Source organism: Symphalangus syndactylus, chromosome 13 (assembly GCF_028878055.3).
Source record: "Symphalangus syndactylus isolate Jambi chromosome 13, NHGRI_mSymSyn1-v2.1_pri, whole genome shotgun sequence".
Taxonomy (NCBI): domain Eukaryota; kingdom Metazoa; phylum Chordata; class Mammalia; order Primates; family Hylobatidae; genus Symphalangus; species Symphalangus syndactylus.
In genome coordinates, this window is record NC_072435.2 from 24,015,123 (window position 1) to 24,026,965 (window position 11,843).

An 11,843-nucleotide genomic window follows, 5' to 3' on the forward strand; every position below is an offset into this window, starting at 1 on the left:
GTGGCGGGCGCCTGTAGTCCCAGCTACTCGGAGAGGCTGAGGCAGGAGAATGGCGTGAACCCGGGAGGCGGAGCTTGCAGTGAGCCGAGATCGCGCCACTGCACTCCAGCCTGGGTGAGAGAGCGAGACTCCGTCTCAAAAAAAAAAAAAAAAAAAAAAAAAAAAAAAAAAAAAGAAAGGGGGTGAGGAACAGCTCCACCCGGAGGAGCGGGCTTCCCTAGTAAATGAATCTGGAAGGGCACAGTGGAGAGGGCACGGCGAGTTCAAATGGACCGAGGCTGGAAGCTGACGCGGTTGGAGGGGGATGGGTGTAGCAGTTGGCAGTGGCGCTGGGGTGGAAGTGTGTGGGGTCACAGATGTGTAATGGTGGGCGCGGAGCAGACCCCCAAAGGTCCCTGAGGTCAGGCTGAGGCATCGGACCAAATTTGTACATGGGCATTTCTCTGAACTCCGCGCCACCTTTTGAGTGCCATCTGTTTCCGTCCAGGACTCGATACAACTATCCAGTCCGCTGCAGGGACTGGTCACTGTGTCACAGTAAGTGGTAGGATTTAAGAGGCAGTTTTCCTCCTCATGTTCTACCATTATGAACTTTTAGCTTGAAAAGTACATACCATTTTCATAACTACGTATTATTTTGTTAGTGCTAGCATAGTAGATCTTTTTCCGTTATTTTACTGTGTGTGTGGGGTTTTGTTTTGTTTTGTTTTTGTTTTTGTTTCTTTTTGGTACTAAACTTTTTGTTCTGGAATAATTTTGGATTTATTCAAAATGTTGCAAAGGCTGGGCGCGCTGGCTCACGCCTGTAATCCCAACACTTTGGGAGGCCGAGATGGGTGGATCACCTGAGGTCAGGAGTTCAAAATCAGCCTGGCCAACATGGTGAAGTCCCGTCTCTACTAAAAATACAAAAATTAGCTGGGCGTGGTGGCGCGTGCACCCGTAATCCCGGCTATTCGGGAGGCTGAGGCAGGAGAATCGCTTGAACCCAGGAGGCCGAGGTTGCAGTGAGCCGAGGTTATGCCATTGCACTCCAGCCTGGGCAACAAGAGTGAAACTCTTGTCTCAAAAAAAAAAAGAAAAGAAAAGAAAAGTTGCAAAGATCATACGCAGTCCAGCATGTTTTATGCCCAGTTTCTTCGGATGCTGTCATCAGAAGCATCAACAAAAGTGGTTTGTTGTAGATGCTGATGTGATGCATTACTGTAACTAAAACCAAGACTTTACTGGGATTTCACCACCTTTTCCTCCAGTGTTTTCTTTACATGCCAGAGTACAAGCCAGGACCCACGTTCCGTTTAGCTTCCTTTTACCTGTTGTATTTAGGGCTGGTTTCTTGTAGATAGCATGCAGTTGGATCTTGCTTTTTTTTGCCCAAGCGAACAGTCTCTGCCTTTTAAAAGAGGTGTTTAGGCCGGGCGCGGTGGCTCACGCTTGTAATCCCAGCACTTTGGGAGGCCGAGGCGGGCGGATCACGAGGTCAGGAGATCGAGACCACGGCGAAACTCCGTCTCTACTAAAAATACAAAAAAATTAGCCGGGCGTGGTGGCGGGCGCCTGTAGTCCCAGCTACTCGGAGAGGCTGAGGCAGGAGAATGGCGTGAACCCGGGAGGCGGAGCTTGCAGTGAGCCGAGATCGCGCCACTGCACTCCAGCCTGGGCGACAGAGCGAGACTCTGTCTCAAAAAAAAAAAAAAAGAGGTGTTTATAACTCTACTTTTATTTTTTATGTCTTATTCTTTTAACATTCTGTACACAGACACAGCGATAAAATGAAATGACTGGAACTTAAATGTGAAAACTCTTTACAGTTAAGCCCACAATTAGATACATTTATCTTACATGTCAGGAAAAAAAATATTATGAAAACAGGACAAATAGGCCGGGCGCGGTGGCTCACGCTTGTAATCCCAGCACTTTGGGAGGCCGAGGCGGGCGGATCACGAGGTCAGGTGATCGAGACCACAGTGAAACCCCGTCTCTACTAAAAATACAAAAAATTAGCCGGGCGTGGTGGCGGGCGCCTGTAGTCCCAGCTACTCGGAGAGGCTGAGGCAGGAGAATGGCGTGAACCCGGGAGGCGGAGCTTGCAGTGAGCCGAGATCGCACCACTGCACTCCAGCCTGGGCGACAGAGCGAGACTCCGTCTCAAAAAAAAAAAAAGAAAACAGGACAAATTATATCACAAAAGAACCCCAAAATAGAAAAAATACCTAAGAAATGTGTCTAACCATGAAAAGTACTGTTCTGTTGGTGTCTTCACATCGTGTCTTCTGTGTACTTAAGTACAAAACATTGTTGCCTCTGATTAATGCACCCTGTACTTATTTTTCTGTTGTCCAGTTACATATTTGGTTGGTTCCAGGGCTATGCTCATTAGCCATCCAGGCAAACCAGCACCCCTCCCTTAATCCACTTCAGAATTTTACCCCAACTGTCTGATGATTTGCTCTAAGAAGTCACTAGGGGGTTGCTTTTTTAAAAAAATCTATTATTATTATTATTTTTTGAGACGGCTCTGTCGCCCGTGCTGGAGTGCAGTAGCACGAGCTCAGCTCACTGCAACCTTTGCCTCCCAGGTTCAAGCAATTCTCGTGCCTCAGCCTCCCAGTAGCTGGGATTACAGGCGTGCACCACCACGCCCAGCTAATTTTTGTATTTTTAGTGGAGGCAGGGTTTCACAGTATCTCAAATTCCCGACCTCAGGTGACCCGCCCGCCTCCGCATCCCAAAGTGCTGGGATTACAGGCATGAGCCACTGCGCCTGGCTGGTAGGGGGTTGCTTCTGAAAACTTATTTTAATAATCTTGGGTGGCCCAAGCACAGTGGCTCATGCGTGTAATCCTAGCACTTTGGGAGGCCGAGGCGTGTGGATCATCTGAGGTCAGGAGTTCAAGACCAGCCTGGCCAACATGGCGAAACCCCGTCTCTACTAAAAATACAAAAAAATTAGCCAGGTGTGGTGGCACATGCCTGTAATCCCAGCTACTCAGGAGGCTGAGGCAAGGGAATTGCTAGAACCCTGGGGGTGGAGGTTGCAGTGAGCCGAGATCGATCGTGTCATTGCACTCCAGCCTGGGAGACAGAGTGAAACTCTGTTTCAAAAAATAATAATCTTGGGTGGCAGGAAACCTATCCCAGCTCTTTTATTTAACCAGCCGTATGACTTGGAAAACTCGTTTCCCTTCTCTTGACTCCAGATTCCTCATCTTGCAGCTATAATCCAGAGCTCTCACTCCAGGAGCCCAGTTACAGCAAAAACCAAAACTGTACTTTTTTTTTTTTTTTTTTTTTTTTGGAGACTAGAGTGCAGTGACGCGATCTCCATCTCTATCGCAGCCCATAGTGGCTTCAACCTCCCAGGCTCAAGTGATCCTCCTGCCTCAGCTACATAGCGTATAGTATTTTGTTACAACCGCCAGAATGTAGTAAGACATTTATTGAAGAATATCTCGGTTCCTTCCAAGTTTTTGGCAGTGATAAATAAAGCTGCCATAAACATGCACGTGCAGATTTCTTTGTGGGCACAAGTTTTTAACCCATCTGGGTAAATACTGGGGAGCACTGTTGCTGGTGCATATTCTAAGAGTATGTTTAGGATTATGAGAGACTGCCACACTGTCCTCCAAAGTGGCTGTACCATTCTGCATTGCCAACGCCAATAAAGGAGAGTTTCTGTTGCTCCACATTTCTGCCAGCATTTGGTGGTGCCAGCATTTTGGATTTGGCATTCTAATAGGTATGTAATGGTGTCTTTTTTTGTTTGTTTGTTTGTTTTTTGAGACAGAGTCTCGCTCTGTCTTCCAGGCTGGAGTGCAGTGGCATGGTCTCGGCTCATTGCAACCTCCGCCTCCCGGGTTCAAGCGATTCTCCTGCCTCTGCCTCCCTAGTAGCTGGGACTACAGGCGTGCGCCACCATGCCCAGCTAATTTTTGTATTTTTAGTAGAAACGGGGTTTCACCATAGTGGCCAGGCTGGTCTCAAATTCCTGCCCGCCTTGGCCTTCCAAAGTGCTGGGATTTCAGGTGTAAGCCACCATGCCTGGCCCCTTTTCCTGTTTTTTAATCAGATTGTTTTCCTGTTAACTGAGTTTTAAGAGCCCTTTGGAAATCTTGGATAACGGTCCTTTATGAGATAGGTCTCTCGCAAATAGTTTCTCCCAGGCCTCAGCTTGTTTTCTCATTATATTAAAAATGTTTTTCAAAGAGCAGAGGGTTTTTTGTTTTGTTTTGTTTTTGTTTTTGTTTTTGTTTTGAGATGGAGTCTCTCTCTGTCCCCCAGGCTGGAGTGCAGTGGCGTGATCTTGGCTCACTTCAAGCTCCGCCTCCCGGGTTCACGCCATTCTCCTGCCTCAGCCTCCGGAGTAGCTGGGACTACAGGCGCCCGTCACCGCGCCCGGCCAATTTTTTGTATTTTTAATAGAGACAGGGCTTCACCGTGTTAGCCAGGATGGTCTCGATCTCCTGACCTCGTGATCCGACGCGTCAGCCTCCCACAGTGCTGGGATTACAGGCGTGAGCCACCACACCTGACTTAGCAGAGGGGTTTTTTTTATTATTATTTTAATAAAGTCAAGCTTGTAAGTTTCTTTCATGGATCATGCCTTTGATGTTGTATCAAAAAAATTATCATGGCCGGGTGTGGTGGCTCACAACTGTAATCCCAGTATTTTGGGAAGCAGAGGTGAGTGGATCACTTGAGGCCAGGAGTTTGAGACCAGCCTGGCCAACGTGGCGAAACCCCATCTCTACTAAAAATACAAAAATTAGCCGGGCATGGTGGCGCACACCTGTAATTCCAGCTACTCAGGAGGCTAAGGCATGAGAATCACTTGAACCCAGGAGGCGGAGGTTGCAGCGAGCCAAGATTCTGCCAGTGCACTCCAGCCTGGGCAACAGAGTGAGACTCTTGTCTCAAAAAAAAAAAAATTCACAAAACCCAGTCATCTAGATTTTCTCCTATGTAGTTTTATAGTTTTGCATTTAACATTCAGCTCTATGATCCATTTTGAGTTAATTTTTGTGAAGAGACTAAGGTCTGTGTATAGATTTGATTATTTATTTATTTTTGGCATGTTGATGTCCAGTTGTTCTAGCACCATTTGTGGAGAGAAGTTTGGAAGTTTGAGCATTTTTTATGATACTGTTCTTTTTTTTATTCTTTTTTTTTTAGACAGAGTCTCACTTGGTCATGCAGGCTGGAGTGCACTGGCATGGTCTCGGCTCACTGCAGCCTACACCTCCCAGGTTCAAGCAATTCTACTGCCTCAGCCTCCCGAGTAGCTGGGATTACAGGCGTGCACCACCACACCCAGCTCCTTTTTGTTTAGTAGAGACAGGGTTTCACTATATTGGCCAGGCTGGTCTCGAACTCCTGACCTCGGGATCGGCCTACCTCAGCCTCCCAAAGTGCTGGGATTACAGGTGTGAGCCACCACGCCCAGCCTTATGATACTGTTCTATCTCTGCTCAGTGCCCACCACTACACCCAGCTAATTTTTGTATTTTTTGGTAAAGACGGGGTTTCACCATGTTGGCCAGGCTGGTCTCGAACTCCTGACCTCAGGTGATACACCTCCCAAAATGCTGGGATTACAGGTGTGAGCCACTGCGCCTGGCCTTGTCTTCACTTTTGTTTTTGTTGTTGTTGTTGTTGTTGTTTTTGAGACGGACTCTCGCTCTGTCACCCAGGCTGGAGTGCAGTGGTGCCATCCTGGCTCACTGCAAGCTCCGCCTCCCGGGTTCACGCCATTCTCCTGCCTCAGCCTCCCGAGTAGCTGGGACTACAGGCACCGGCCACCACGCCTGGCTAATTTTTGTATTTTTAGTAGAGACGGGGTTTCACTGTGTTAGCCAGGATGGTCTCGATCTCCTGACCTCGTGATCCGCCCGCCTCTGCCTCCCAAAGTGCTGGGATTACAGGTGTGAGCCACGGCGCCCGGCCCACTTTTGAAAAACAGTTTCAGTGAGTATAGTATTCTAGGTTGACTACTTTTTTCTTTTGCTACTTTAAGAATTTTCTTACACTGCTTTCTCGCATTGTTTCCAGTGAGAAATGTGGTGTCATCCTAATTTTTGTTCCTCTGTTTATAAAATCTTTTTGTTTTTCATCTGGCTATTCTCAAGATTTTCTCTTCATTACTGGTCTTAAGAAATTTGATTATGATGTATCTTGGTTTATCTTTGTGTTTCTTCTGCTTGGAGCGTGTGTTGAGTTTCTTGGATCTTTGCTTTTATAGTTTGTATCAAATTTGGGAAATTTGGGGTTATTATTTCTTTAAGCACTTTCTCTCTTTCTTTCTTTCTCTCTCCTTATGGGCCTCCAGTTACACGGATATTAGAATGTCCCACAGCTCACCAGTGTTCTTTCCATTTAAAAAATATATATTCATTCCTTTTGGGACAGGGCATGGTGGCTCATGCCTGTAATCCCAGCACTTTGGGAGGCCAAGGCAGTAGGATCACTTGAGCCCAGGAGTTTGAGACCACCCTGGGCAACATGGCAAGACCTCATCTCTACAGAAAATTTTTAAAAATTAGCCAAGCATGGTGGTGCGTGCCTGTAGTCCCAGCTACTCGAGAGGCTAAAGTGGGAGGATCGCTTGAGCCGGAGAGGTTGAGGCTGCCAGTGAGTCACGATCACGCCAGTGCGTCACGATCACGCCAGTGCACTCCAGCATAGGTGACAGAGTGAGGCCCTGTCTAAAAAATAAAAATAAATAAATCATTTTTTTAAATGTTTCATTTGGACAATTTCTAATGTTGTCTTCCAGTTCATGAATCTTTTTTTTTCTGCAATGCCTAATCTGCTGTTCTAGGGCTGGGTGTGGTGGCTCGCACCTGTAATCCCAGCACTTTAGGAGGCTGAGGCTGGCAGATCATTTGAGGTCAGGAGTTTGAGACCAGCCTGGCCAACATGGTGAAACACCATCTCTACTAAAAATACAAAAATTAGCTGGGTGTGGTGGCAGGCTCCTGTAATCCCAGCTACTTGGGAGGCTGAGGTATGAGAATTGCATGAACCTCGGAGGCAGAGGCTGCAGTGAGCCTAGGTCACGCCACTGCACTACAGCCTGGGCAACAGAGCAAGACTCTGTCCCAAAAAACCAGAAACAAAAACAAACCAAGTGCATTATTACTAGCTAGTGCATTATTTATTTCAGACATTGTAATTTCTATCTCCTGATACCCAATTTGGGTTTTTTTATATCTTCCGTATCTGTAAAGAACTTTTTGAATGTATGGAGTACAGTATAATAGTTGTTTTAATGTTCTTACCTACTAATTCTAACTCCTGGGTCCATTTCAGTTGAATGACTTTTATCCTCATGGTGTGCCCTATTTTCCTGCTTTTTGCATATTTGGTGACTTTGTTACTGGATACTAGACAATGTCAGTATTGCCTTGTCGGGCGCTCCTTACTTTTGTGCGCCTGTAAATATTCTTGAGCTTTGTTTGAGAATGCAGTCACGTTACTTGGAAGCAGCTTGATCCTTTCAGGTTTTGCTTTTAAGATTCCTCAGGTGAATTAGCCGGGCGTGGTGGCGGGCGCCTGTAGTCCCAGCTACTCGGAGAGGCTGAGGCAGGAGAATGGCGTGAACCCGGGAGGCGGAGCTGGCAGCGAGCGGAGACTGCGCCACTGCACTCCAGCCTGGGTGAGAGAGTGAGACTCCGTCTCAAAAAAAAAAAAAAAAAAAGATTCCTCAGGTGGGGCCAGAACAGTGTTTAACAGGCTAGGGCTGCTTATTCCACTCAGTTGATGTAAGACCCTCTCTGTGTTCTACCCAGTGTTCCTTCAGTTATGAGGTTCTTCTGGCAGGAACAGCGCCTTGTCAAGCCCCTGTGAGTCCCCAGAACTCAGGCACTGTTTCCTTCAGTCCCTCCAGGTGGTTCTTTCCCTGGCATTCTAGTCCATTCAGGCTGCATGGATGGATTATGCAGAGGACCATGGACTGGTGGCTCAAAAATAACAAACGCTTATTTCTCACAGTTCTGGAGGCTGGAAGTCCAAGATAATTTATTTTTATTTTTATTTATTTATTTTTTGAGATGGAGTCTCGCTCTGCTGCCCAGGCTGGAGTGCAATGGCGCGATCTTGGCTCACTGCAACCTCCACCTCCCGGGTTCAAGAGATTTCCCCTGCCTCAGCCTCCCGAGTAGCTGGGACTACAGCCACCCACCACCACACCCAGCGAATTTTTGTATATTTAGTATAGACAGGGTTTCACCGTGTTGGCAAAGCTGGTCTCGAACACCTGAGTTCAGGTGATCTACCCGCCTCGGTCTCCCGAAGTGCTGGGATTGCTGGGGTTACAGGTGTGAGCCACTGCACCCAGGCAATTTTTTGTATTTTTAGTAGAGACGGGGTTTCACCATGTTGGTCAGGCTGGTCTTGAACCCCTAACTTTGGGTGATCTGCCCAGCTCGGCCTCCCAAAGTGCTGGGATTACAGGCGTGAGCCATCGCGCCCGGCCCATAACTGCATTCTCAAAACAAAGCTGAAGAACAAAGCTCAGACTCTCTGCTTTGTCTCCTCTGCTCACAGAGTCCTCCCAGCTCCGCCTCAGTCTTCCCTCCCTGTCCCGTGGCCTAGAAACTTGTAACGGGACCCAGTGGCAATTTGAGGGCTTGCCCTGATGTTTATGTTTCCATCCCTCAGGGATCCCTTTCTTGTTAGAGTCTTGACCGCTGTTGTTTTCTTGTATTTACTCTATTCTTGGGGGGTCATTGTAGCAAGGAGAGCAAGTCCAGTCTCTGTGACTCCATCCTGGTCGGAGTGGAAGCCCCCATAGGTAACGTTCTAAAAATAACCACTGGGTTTTCCTTTTGTGAAGGTTGGGTAAAATGCCTTTTTTTTTTTTTTTTTTTTTTTTTTTTTTTTTTTTTGAGACAGTCTCACTCTGTTGCCCAGGCTGGAGTGCAGTGATGCGATTCAGGCACACTGCAACCTCCACATCCCAGGTTCAAGTGATTCTCCTGCCTCAGCCTTCTGAGTAGCTGGGATTGCAGGCGCCCGCCACCATGCCCGGCTAATTTTTGTATTTTTAGTAGAGACGGGGTTTTACCATGTTGGCCAGGCTGGTCTCAAACTCCTAACCTCAGGTGATCGCCTGCCTCGGCCTCCCACAGTGCTGGGATTACAGGCGTGAGCCACAGCGCCTGGCCAACTTCTTGATGAAAGATCACCCTCAGGCTCATTGGCATGGGAGATGAAGCAGCTAGCTGAATCTCAAGGTACTTTGCAGCCGCCCAACAGTCAGCGGATGCCTGTGCGTGGGAAATGGGCTCAGGGGCACTAGAGGGCAGTGTTTGAGAGGAAAGAAGTCAGCATAGCAGCAGGGCCGGGCCCGGGGCAGACAGCCCACATGGTCAGGAAAAAGCAAGTGAACGCATGTGGCCCCCAGAACCCCTCCCTGAAATTGCAGTTGATTTTTATTCCCACCCTCAGGCCCACATATCTAAAGCTTCCTCTGAACGCTCCTTGTAGTGCACAAAACAGAAATGATTGACGGCACAGAGCAGCAGCAGGCCCCACGCTGGACACCAGCATCTGGCACTATGGGTCACCAAGCATCAACTCGATCCCCTCGGAGCCAGGTGTGTGCTGAGATTCAGGACTTTTCAGTTTTGAAGGCAATATGATCTCTACTCCGCAGGGCACATGGCACCCTCAGTGCTCAGCACAGCAGTATGCAGCAGCCTGGTTAACCTTTCTGCGGGGAAGTATGTGAACTTTCACACCAGGAGGGTCAGTCATGTCTATAAGTCATCTCCCACCAACGCAGGTCAGGTTTTCCTGCCCAGTGAGCTTGGGGATGGCTTGGCTTCGAAGCTCTTTGGATCTGTGGATTTTGGAATTTTGGATTTGTGATACCCGTTTGATCAAGGAGGCAACCAAGGTCCAATGGGTCAAGTGACTTTCCCACGTCCGTGAAGGTCGTGAGAAGCAGGACCAGGATGGTGGCCTGGGGTGTCTTGAATGAGAAGCTGGGCCCTTCACTGTGCAGGTCCCTCTCCATCAGTCCAGTCTGCCACTGCTGTCTGCCACACCCTGCTCTGATAGCTCCTCTCTGCCAGGTTTTTCCGTCACATCCTTAACTCAGCCAAGAGCTGGTTTCTTCCAGAGAGCCCTGCTGTGCAGTGATTTATTGGACTTCTCTTTTTTTGGATGTTTGCTTTCAGGGTTTAGCTGATCAAAGTGGCATCGTTGTAACAGGCAGCTCTAAATATAAGTCTTCAGAGGCCTGTGTGTCTTTTTCTGTAAATCGATTCCCAAAAGCAGGATTGTTGGGGCATGGGATGTATGCAGTTTTGATCTGATCACATACAAGCGCATTTTTTTTTTTTTTTTCAAGGGATGGTGGCAGTTCACAGCCTCAGGAGAAGTGTTCTGAGTGCCTGTTCCTCCAGGTCCTCGCCCGTCCAGGACGTCACCACTCTTGTTAACTTCATTGTGTCTAGGTAGTGAAAAAGTGTAGTTTCTCATCCTTTCAAATTGCATTTCCCAATTATTAGAGTTTGAATCTTTTTGTCTGTTTACTGATGTTGGAATTTTTACTTTGAATATTCAACTCAGTTGATTACTTTTAAATGGATTGTCTTTTCCTTAGTTTATGAAAGCTTTTGTAGATTATATCTTTTAAGAATAACATATTTCTGCATCATAACTGTTAACATACACACACACATGCACGCACGCACACACTCACTGTTCCCCAGTCTATCAATTTGCCGTTTGACTTTACGGTATTTTTTTCAATCTATAATTTGTCAACTAAGCTATCTTTCCCTTTCTGGTTTAATGATCTCCTGCTTAAACTCCTCCCTCCCCACTTTCCCTACCCAGATACACGACATGCAGACAATATACAAATATTCTCCTAATTTCTCTGTTTTTGTTTTGTTTTTTTCTGAGATGGAGTCTCACTTGATCTCCCAGGCTGGAGTGCAGTGGTGCAACCTCCACCTCTCAGGTTCAAGCAATTCTCCTGCCTCAGCCTCCCGAGTAGCTGGGCTTACAGACCTGTGCCACCACGCCCAGCTAATTTTTTTTTTTTTTAAGTAGAGACGGGGTTTCACCATGTTGGCCACTCTGCTCTCAAACTCCTGGCCTCAACGGATCCACCCACCTTGGCCTCCCAAAATGCTGGGATTACAGTCATGAGCCACCGCAGCCAGCCTCTGTTTTTTGTCTTTTTTTTTTTTTTTTTAAGAGACAGGGTCTTGCTCTGTTACCCAGGCTGGAGTGCAGTGGCACAATCACAGCTCACTGCCGCCTCGAAACAGGCTCAAGCAAGGAGCCTCAGCCTCCCCAGTAGCTGGAACCACAGGCATGCACCACCACACCCACCCTCCTAATTTCTCTAGAAATTCTTCTGTGCCTTTACTTGCATACATCTAGATCTTCCACCCATTTTATCTATAGAAGTTTTTGGCCAGATGGAGAGCCGATATGTCACTACTGCTGCTAAACCAACCGTCCTTTCCACACTGACTTGAAATCTGTCTTCTGTCATGCATATATATATATATATACACACACACACACACACACACACACTTAGATCTATTTCTAGGCCATCTATTCTGTGCCAGAGATGCCTGTGTCTTCCTGTGTCAGGACACGTGTATTACTTTTAGAATCAGAAGAAAGCGTTCTTTTTGTTTTTTTGATTTTTTTTTTTTTTTTTAAAAGAACAATGTCTTTGGACCCTTTGCTGAACCTGGACAGGTGCAGAAATTCCTGGCAGCTGGGAGGCCAGGGGAGAGAGGACAGCAGGGAGGATGTCCCAGCCCTGGCCAGGAGGCCGAATCAAGGGAGAGGAGAAATAAGGAGGGCCCGGC